The following is a 10,991-nucleotide window of genomic DNA, read 5'->3' on the forward strand; positions in this document are numbered from 1 at the left end:
ATAAGCCCAGTATAAACACTACTGGATCAAAGGGTATGCACAGTTTGATAACTTTTTGAGCATAGCTTCAAATTGCTCTCTAGGATGGCTGGATGTGTTCATAATTCCACCAACAATATATCAGTGTCCCTGTTTTCCCACATCCCCTCCAACATTCCATATTATCTTTCCCTATCATTCTAGCCAATCTGACAGGCGTGTAGTGGTATCTCAGAGTTGTCTTAATTTGCATTTCTCTGATTAATAATGATTTGGAGCATATTTTCATATGTCTATAAATAGTTTTAATTTCTTCATCTGAGAATTGTCTGTTCATATCCTTTGACCATTTATCAATTGGAGAATGGCTTGATTGCTTATAAATTAGTCAATTCTCTATATATTTTGGAAATGAGGCCTTTATCAGAACCTTTGACTGTAAAAATGTTTTCCCAGTTTATTGTTTCCTTCTAATCTTGTCTGCATTTATTTTGTTTGTACAAAAACTTTTCAATTTGATATAATCAAAATTTTCTATTTTGTGGGCAATAGTGATCTCTAGTTCTTCTTTGGTCATAAATTCCTCCCTCTTCCACAGCTCTGACAGGTAAACTATCCTACGCTCTTCCAATTTATTTATAATCTCATTCTTTATGCCTAGGTCATGAACCCATTTTGACCTTATCTTGGTGTACAGTGTTAAGTGTGGGTCAATGCCTAGTTTCTGCCATACTAATTTCCAATTTTCCCAGCAATTTTTGTCAAATAATGCATTCTTATCCCCAAAACTGGGGTCTTTGGGTTTGTCAAATACTAGATTATTAAAGTTATTAGCTGTTTTGTCCTTTGAACCTAACCTATTCCATTGATCAACTAGTCTATTTCTTAGCCAATACCAGATGGTTTTAGTAACTGCTGCTTTATAATATAATTTTAGATCTGGTACAGCTAGGCCACCTTCATTTGATTTTTTTTCATTAATTCCCTTGAAATTTTTGATCTTTTGTTTTTCCATATGAACTTTGTTGTTATTCTTTCTAGTTCATTAAAGTAGTTTTTTGGGAGTCTGATTGGTATAGTGCTAAATAAATAGATTAGTTTAGGTAGTATTGTCATCTTTATTATATTTGCTCGCCTAATCCAAGAGCATTTAATATTTTTCCAGTTGGTTAGATCAGACTTAATTTGTGTGGAAAGTGTTTTGTAGTTTTGCTCATAAAGTTTCTGATTTTCCCTTGGCAGATGGATTCCTAAATATCTTATACAATCAGTAGTTACTTTAAATGCAATTTCTCTTTGTAACTCTAACTGTTGGGTTTTATTAGTGATATATAAGAATGCTGATGACTTATTTGGGTTTATTTTGTATCCTGCAACTTTGCTGAAGGTATAGATTGTTTCTAATAGCTTTTAGTAGAGTCTCTGGGGTTCTCTAAGTATACCATCATATCATCAGCAAAGAGTGATAATTTGGTTTCCTCATTGCCTATTCTTATTCCTTTAATCTCTTTCTCAACTCTTATTGCCAGAGCTAGCATTTCTAATACAATATTAAATAGTAACGGTCATAGTGGGCAACCCTGTTTCACTCCTGATCTTATTAGGAATGATTGCAGTTTGTCCCCGTTACATATGATGCTTACTGCTGGTTTTAAATAGATGCTACTGATTATTTTAAGGAAAAGTCCATTTATTCCTATACTCTCAAGAGTTTTTAATAGGAATGGATGTTGGATTTTATCCAATGTTTTTTCTTATGCCATGCTCTTCTAGAGGAACTGCCCAAATTTTTTGAACATCATAGTGACATGATCAGGCATTTGAATTGGTAGGATTAATTTGGTGGCTAAGTAACTGAGTAGTAGAGTTTATATCAATCATTAAGCATCTATTATATGACAGACACTATGCTAAAGACTAGAAATAAGAAAAGTGGCAGAAGACCTGCCCTCAGGGACTTTATGCAAGGAGACAAATACAAATAAATATAAACAAAATAAGCTACATACAAAATAAATAGGAAATAATTAATAGAAGAAAAATACTGGAAGTAAGAAGACTTGAAGAAAGCTTCTTGTAGAAAGTTGGATTTTAGGTAGGACTTAAAGGAAATCAGAGATGTTGGAATCCTTACTAACTGCTAACTAATTAGAGTTGATCTAATCTTACAAGAAGATGTTTTGGGCAGAACCTGAAACAAGGTACTAAGTAGAACTAATTAATACAAGGCTTGTGTTCACACCTTTACTCATTGGAGTTCAATGAGTTCACACCTCCCTTGAAGCTCGTTGGGCCAGAGAGCACTATGGGAGAAAACCCATAATCCCATTCTCTCAGAAGAGTCAGATAAAAGGCCAGCGATGAGGGCTCTATGGAGAATACATTATTTCCTCTTGGCTGGCTGGTCGCAGAAGAAAGTTCAGCTGGACTCGAGAGGAGCGACTCTGGTGTCAGACGAAGGGTTTTCAGAGGATAAAGCTACGAGTGGAGAGTTCAGTGGACAACCAGATTCATCTTCATCTCACACCACTGTAGTTGGTAGCTGGGCTCCCCAGAAGGAGTCAAGAGAGACATTCTATCTCTGTGTTGGTTGGAGGCAGAAGAAAGCAGAGGCAAAGGCTGAAGGACAGAACCTTTGGATTTGGAGACATCCGAAGGGCTCTAAGCCTCTAAATCGGCTGTGCTTTGAGAAGAACGAGAACTCCAGCATTTGAACTCATAACAAGAGAGGTCAGCAGTCAGACCTGAAGAGGGAGAGAGGTCCAAGAATGTCAAAGAAAATGTTCATGAGCAGCCAGTAAAATGATATGAGTTGGGAATAAATAGAAATTAACAGCAACAACAGCTAGCATTTATAAATGGCCAATTATGTGCCTGGTATTATGCTAAATGCTTTACAAATATTATCTTATTTGATTTCCACAACAACCCTAGGAAGGTTGTTCCTTCCTATTTTTCACCCATTTTTCAGTTGAGGAAACTGTGGCAAACAGAGCAAAAATGATTTGCTCAACATTAAATAACTAGTGTATGAGATCAGATTTTAATTTACATCTTTCAAACTCTAGCTCCGGCATTGAAAAGAATGGAAGCATAGAGGCTATTACAAAACTCCAGGTGAAAGATGATAGAGACTTTGTTGTGTCATAGTTCCCTTTTAATGTCCTGACCCAGTTTCCCTCTATTCAGTTACTCTGCCTCAGGTTATAACCATTCCCTTTTAATGTTTGATGAGATAAAGGTCTTATATCTTTATGTTATAATCATTCCTTCTTAATATTTGAAGGGATAAAGGTCTATCCATTTTAGACATCATTAGAATATCAGGAACCTCTCCAGTACTTCCCTCCATGCGTCATCCTAGGTGCCTGCCCCCATTAGGTCATCCCCATCCAGGTAACTCCTTCATTTTGTTATTGTTCTTGTTATCCTATAAAAGAGTCTTGTATCTGATATTTATTGCTGGATACTTTGAGACTAGAGTCCGAACCAGTTAATTGATTTACTCTCCAATAAATTAATAATCAAATTGTTCTCTAATCTCTATACTGCCTCAGTTTCTCTGGCATTACAACTTCAACTGAGGTAATGGTAATATTAATGAACAGCAACTTAACAATATAAGCAGAAAAATCAGATGGTGGAGAAAACTCAAGATTGAGCACCATCAAGATATGATCAGCAGAAGAAAATTAGAGCAAAGGAATTGAAGATTATAAAACAATGCATCATTGAAATGGTTGACTATCTGGATAAAACTGGATAGAAGGAAATGAGACCAGAATGGGTGTAATTGATTGAGAGAAAAGGAAAGGCTGCTACTATAGGTGATTATGAGAAAGAGTGAATTGTTAGATAAGATAAAAGGGGAAGAGATTGGAATGGCTAAAGGAACTTAAGAATTCAAAATCTTCCAATTGGAAGAGTTTGGAAGAAGGTAAAGTCTAAGATATGGCCATCCCTGTGGATGGCTAAGGTAAAATAGAACCACAGGTTATAGATGTTTAGGAAGCTGATGGTTTGGGAGACTAGAATGTTAAAAACAACAAAAACAAAAACACCTAGTAATCAAGAATACTGAAGTTATCAAAGATACAGCCGGAGATGAAGCACAAAGACTTCAACCAAATATTAACTCATTGAGAGAGCAAGAAGGATAAAAGAGATTGGAATGTGATAAAACCAGGGAGATGGACAGAATGATGAAACAATCTATAGTGTATGGGTTCTATGAAAGGTTTTAAATACTAAATAGGGGAATTTGCATTTTAATCTAGAAGTGAGAAGAAACTACTAGATATTCTTTTCAGACCTGAGCTTTAGGAGTATCAATTTGATAGCTTGAGGGAGAAGAGCTTTGAATGAAAAATGAAGATTGGGAAATAAAGTAATTGCAATACTTTTATTTAGTCATATGAGACTACATTTGGGGTTTTCTTGACAAAGATACTGCAGTTACTTGGTATATTTCAGTATTTGGTATATTTCCTTCTCCAGATCATTTTACAGATAAGAAAATGGTTATCCCCATTATCTGAAACAGGATTTGAACTCCTAAAGATGAATTTTCCTGATCCTAAGCCCAATGTTTTTCTATTGCACCACCTAGCTGTTACTATTGTAACTACATTAGAATTGTAATAGTTCAGGCAAAATGTGATTAGGAACAAAGTTAAGGGAGTGGCCTTATGAATGTAAAGAAGGGAACAAGTCTGTTGTGGCTAGAAACTATAATTCAAGTTGCTGAGTAGGCTGAAACAGGTGAACCACTTCTGAGTTCCAATTCTGAATTGTAAGGATCATGGAGTATCCATAGTAAGTCTGTCACCAATATGGTGAACTCTTAGGAATTGGGGGTTAGAAGGGCCAGGTTGGACACCACCAATCTAAGGAGGTATAAACAAAAAACAGAGCAGGTCTTGCTTCTCTCCAACCCTATAATAATCAATCAACTCTCTCTCTCTAACTGGGAATGTCTAAAATTCCCTTTCCTTTCCTCAGTAATTTTATTCTATTGAAGTCTACTCAATTAATTTTTTTTACCTGATCAATAGTAACTGTAATATACTGAGCCCCAGGTCTTTCTCCCTTCTTTCTCAGGGAGTTCAGCACATGGTTCATCAACTTCCTTTTCTCCCTATCTCCTTCCCTTATCTTAGCAGATTTTAATAATATTCATTGCTCTCTCAAATTCTAATAATTTCCCATTTCTTCTCCTTATGTCTCCTTTATTCTACCTCTGTCACACATAGGGATAATCACGTAGGTCTTACCATTACTCACAATTGTTCCAGTTTTCAAACTATGAACTCTGATATTCGAGTATCTGACTTCAACCTCTTATCATTATACCTTTCCCTGTTTCACCCCCTCCTATATTTGTTCTTCATCCCTTTCCATTTCCCTCAGTACTTTTTCATTCCTGTTCTCTTCCCCCTCTAACTGCAACCTAATAGTTAACTCTTTCACCTCTTAATTGTTCTCTTCTCTTGAATCCCTTGCCTTTCATCCTATTACTACTCTTGTCTTGCCAGACCTCTAGCCTAGATTACTATGGAGCTTCTTAACAAAGATGGAGGAAATTTCACATTTGAGCTAACTGGATCCATTACAAATTCATGTACCTAACCTAAACTGGGCTCTCAGTGCATCAAGGCAATCCTTTCCCCTTCCCAAATGGAATCTTTGTCTTGCTTCAATAGAAGCTACTCCAAAATTTTCTCTTCTTAGAAGAAAACTGGGAAATAATTTTTTTCCAGTCTCATTTCTAAAAATTCTGAATCAAATTTATAAAAATACATGGGGACAGCGAGATGGTACAGTAGATAGAGCATTGGTCTTGAAGTCAAGAAGACCTGAATTCAAGTTTGACCTTAGACATTTAATACTTTTTAGCTGTGTGACCCTGGGCAAGTCATTCAATCCCAATTGTTTCAGCAAAACAAACAAAGAAACAAACAAAAAATTTAGAAGAGATAACATTCTCTAATTGATAAATGTTCAAAGAATGTGAATAAGCAATTTTCAGATGAAGAAATTAAAGTTATAGTCATAAGAAAAAATACTCTAAATTACTATTGATTAGAGAAATACAAATTAAAACAACTCTAAGGTACTACCTCATACCTATCAAATTGGCTAGATGACATTAAAGGAAAATGAGAAATGTTGGAGGAGATGAAGCAAAATTGGAATACTAATGCATTATTGGTGGAGTTATGAACTGATCCAATAACTATGGAGAGCAATTTGGAACTATATCCAAAGGGTTATAAAACCGATAGTACCCTTTGAGGGTAAACTTGGGGAATAGCTGACCATGAATGTAATGGAATACTATTGTTTAATTGTTTAATTACAGTTTAATTAAAATACTATTGTTTAATGATGAACAGGCTGATTTCAGAAAAACCTCAAAAGGCTTATATAAATTAATGCTGAGTGAAGTGAGTAAAACCAGGAGAACAATGTACACATTAACAACTACACAGTAACAACTCTGTGTGATGATAAATTATGATAGATTCAGTTCTTCTCAGAAATACAGTGATCCAAGATAATTGCACTGGATTCATGATGGAAAATGCTGACCACATCCAGAGAAAAAACCTTGGAGTCTGAACCCAGATTGAAGCATACTATATTCACTTTTGTTTTATTTTTTTTTCTTTCTCATAGTTTTTGCCTTTTGTTCTAAATAGTCTTTCACAACATGATGATTCTGGAAACATGTTTAATGTGATTGTACATATATAATCCATATCCAAATGCTTGATGTCTTGGGAAGGGGGAGGGAGACAGATTGGAGCTCAAAATCTTACAAGATGAATGTTGAAAATTATCTTTACATATAATTGGAAAAAAAACGCCAAAATGCTATTAAGAAAAATTTTCTCTTGTTTTCTGACCCTTTTTCTTCCTCCTTACTCTCATAGATAAGGATCTTACTCTTACTTTGCTGAAAAATTGAGGCCATTCATAAGATCTATTTTCCCATTCTCTTCATCTCCAAGTCCCTTGATAATCTTTCACTCTCTTCTTCTTTCCCTTAGTTTCTGAGTAAGAGATAGTCCTTCTTGTAAGCATGACTAGTCCTGTATATGTGTACTTGATTTGAAATGCTTCTATTTCTCCAGCAGCTTGCACCATCAATCATAATCCATCTCTCAACTGGTTTCTTCTCTACAATAATCCTTTGCACCTTGGAATAATCTCACTCTGTGTAAAAGTGTCATTAAGGAATTTAGCTCTCCTTATTTACTAGGGCTATTCATCACATATCCACAATGTTCCTTGTAACTGACAGGTACTGCACTCCTATTCCTATCACAGAACTCTGGTTCTATACACTGCAAGGTGGCCATGACCCTTAAGATTTGAGACAATGATTGTTCTTATAGGATCTTAGAACACCAATATTGTCCCAAGAAATTCTAACCATGAGAATAATCTCAAGATCTAGTGGGCCAATCCCTTTCATGTATATAAAGTAATATCATTTCAGCAGTGTTAGGCCCTCCTTCTTAGGAGACAGGGCTTCTGTTTCCAAAACCTTTTCCTCAATCTGAAATTTGCTAAACATCTGTTTCCTGAATCTCCTATCTCTAACCTGCATTGTGCAGTTCCTGCTACTTGTAGGTTAGAGGCCAGTTCTGGTCCAGTTGACACCCTCATTAAAAAAAAAAAAAAATCTTCACTAGATGCTACTATCTCATTGATCTATTATCCTTTATCTCTTCACCATTCCACAGTAAAACCTCCTCAAAAAAATTTCTGTGAATATTATTGTTCTATAAAAATGATGGACAAGCTGATTTTAAAAAGGCCTGGAAAGATTTACATAAACTGATGGTGAGCGAAACAAGTAGAACCAGGAAAACATGGTACTCAGCAACAGCAAGTTTGTGGGATGATCAACGATGAGAGACTTGGTTCTTCTCAGGAGTCCATTTGGTTGATTCTCCTTTGTAATGTCCAAATTAGCTCTCTAGAGGACCTCAGGATCAGCCCGAGTTCTTGGTTTCAGTGGAAGAGTGAAGGAAGCAGGAGAGCTGCCATGTGGCTGGTCAAACATGGAGTATGGAATTCGGTGTCTTCTCTTGTGTCTGTAGTTGAGAGCTGTGGCTGAGAGAGTGCTCCCACTTGTTTCAGCCCTTAAATATTTGAATACGATTACATCACTACACCCCACTGAGCAAGTGCAACTATTTCATCACCATAGAGAATCATTATCTCACTTTGAATAGGTATTTAACTATAAGGTACCATGTTGACCTAGATTTAAGTATACCTTTTCAGAGTTACAGGCCCTCTACACTCCTCAGAGAAGACCAAAATAATATAACTATGTTAGTGTTACAGTGTTTCTGACTGTGGCTAATCAGATCAATATGAGCTTGGAATGCTCTGCCACAGGTCGGACACAAATAATTCACATGAACATTTGGAGTGGCAAGGCAATCCCAACAAACTTTGGATGGAAAATGTCATCTTTATCCAGAGAAAGAATTATGGAGACTAAATGTAAATCAACACATGCTATGTTCACTTTTCCCTTTTCTTCTGCTTTTATTTTATTTTTTTTAATCTTTCTAGTGGCTTTTCCCTTTTGTTCTGATTTTTTTCTGCCCATATGATTCATAAAGACATAAGTAAAAAACAAATTCTACATGAACTCTTTCCTACTCCCCATTCCTAATGCTAGTGACCTTCCTTTCAAAAGTCTTTGTATTTAGCGACTTTGTGTATGTAAGCATGCATGTATTATGTATTAAATTCTCTGGTTTTACTCCTGCAGAATATTCATGGTCACATCTTTATTTCAGGGTTTTAGGAATACTTCAAGGGGTTGTGAATATCTTTTTCAATTGCTATTGTCTTAAATCTCCTGGACCCTTGAATATTAACTACCAATAATTAGCACCCCAGTTCCATTTAACCAATTAACACTGATTAACTTTTACAAAAGGCTATTTATTTCAATTATTTAGCAAGATCACAATTATAATATTTTCCCCTAATATCAGAGAATATCATTCCCCTATATCTTCTCAGTCCCTAGAGATAGTGAACTCAGATTTAATATGAATCCTAATGCAGTATAGACTCTACTTGATTGTTTTCCAAGTCATAGATTGCTGGATATGAGCAGGAAGGTCTCACCTTCCATCCTCAAGGCCTCAATCATGGCTTAGGTGGCTGTAAAACCTGGCACAGACTCAGCTTCCAGACTTCCTGGTGGCTTAATCTCCAGTCTGACTTTTTAAATTTCACAAAAATACAGCTGTCTCTAGTTTCATTGATCTAGAAGTAGGAAAAATAAATACTGTAAGTACCTTCCTGCAAGGTTTCCAAGAAGTGCCCATTTTGTTGGAAGCAGAATGATCAGGGTCAGCTATTGCAGTGGATAAAGCACCAGCCCTTAAGTCGGGAGTACCTGAATTCAAATCCCTGTAAGTTTATATTTCCTAGCTGTGTGATCCTGGGCAAGTCACTTAACCCTAATTGCCTTTGCAAAAAAAAAAAAAAAAAAAAAAAAAGACTTGTCTTGGAGTAAGAAAAAACTTGAGAGAGAACTAAGCTCTGCCACTTGCATACTGTATGACATTGGGTCAAGCTACCTGAATCTCCCAGATTTATTTTCTTCATTTGCAATATGAGAATAATAATACATTTCTGACTTCCTAAGATTGTTATATGGGGGGAGGGGAGAAAGTGCTAGATAAATTGTAATGTTCTATAAAAATGTGAGTTATTACTTTATGGATTTTTTTTTTTTGGACACCATCTTGTTGGAGTCTTTACAAATTGTTAAGTCATTAGAGTTGATAGAGACAATAATTATCTAATTTAGCATGGTTCAGTATCATTGATCTGATCTTACAAGGAGATGTTTTGGGCCAGAACCTGAAACAAGGTACTAAGTAGAACTAATTGATACAAGGCTTGTGTTCACACCTTTACTCATTGGAGTTCACAAGTATGGGAGATTCACAAAGTAAACTTTGTAACTTTGTGAATTCACACCTCCCTTGAAGCTCTTAGGGCCAAAGAGCATTCTGGGAGAAAACCCATAATCCCATTCTCTCAGAAGAGATCATATATAAGCCCAGTCAAGGGAGTTCAGCTAAATTAGATTGGAGAGGAACATGCTTGGACAAACACAGAGCACTCTGGGAGATTGAGAGCCAGAAGCCCTCTCTCAAAGGCACGAGAGATTCAACTTGGTGCGGGCTGGAGGCTGAAGAAAGCAAAAGGCAGAAGCAAAGGACAAAACTGCAAGAGCTCTTGGAACCAAGCAGAGAGATAGGCCTCAACTAACTGGGCTATTTTGGAAGGAGAAAATAAACATTTGCATTTTTACCAGCTGTCTGCATTTGGCTGATTATTACTTTCAACTGAAACTAAGGCTGCCTCCAGAAAACCTCCCTGAGAAACCTGCTCCCGGAGAAAACCATCATATATATTTTAAAGAAGAAAAATACCACACCATCTAATACTGGGTCATTCAAAAAATCTGCCCATGTATTCATCTCCTGAATTATAAGCGATACTTCAAAACCCTTCATCTTTCAAATATAGTTTGTATTATTTCTTCCTAAATACATTACTTTACTCCCTCATTGAAATACATCTGCTGCTTTTCGGCCCACTCATACAGCCTTGTAAGACCTTCCTTCACTTTATTTCCATCTGCCTGTATTTCACTATGAAGAAGGGCTTTAGTATTATCTACAGATTTAGTGATTTCAATATTATTTTCCCTTTCTTCTATCTCTTTATAAAATTAGGAGTTAGGAGATTGGGGTGGATCACATTCAAATATGTTTGTTAACTGAAACAAATGGTTTTTCTATTTCTACCATTTTCATTCATATTGTCAATTAACGTTTTTTCTCTCTCTACTTATATACTACAAGATTAAATTAAAAAGAGCTTCCCTATCTCTCAGACTTGTGGAGGAGAAAGAAATTTGTGACCAAAGATGAACTAGAGACCATTACTGATCACAA

The sequence above is a fragment of the Antechinus flavipes genome, chromosome 3 (genome assembly GCF_016432865.1).
Source record: "Antechinus flavipes isolate AdamAnt ecotype Samford, QLD, Australia chromosome 3, AdamAnt_v2, whole genome shotgun sequence".
Classification (NCBI taxonomy): domain Eukaryota; kingdom Metazoa; phylum Chordata; class Mammalia; order Dasyuromorphia; family Dasyuridae; genus Antechinus; species Antechinus flavipes.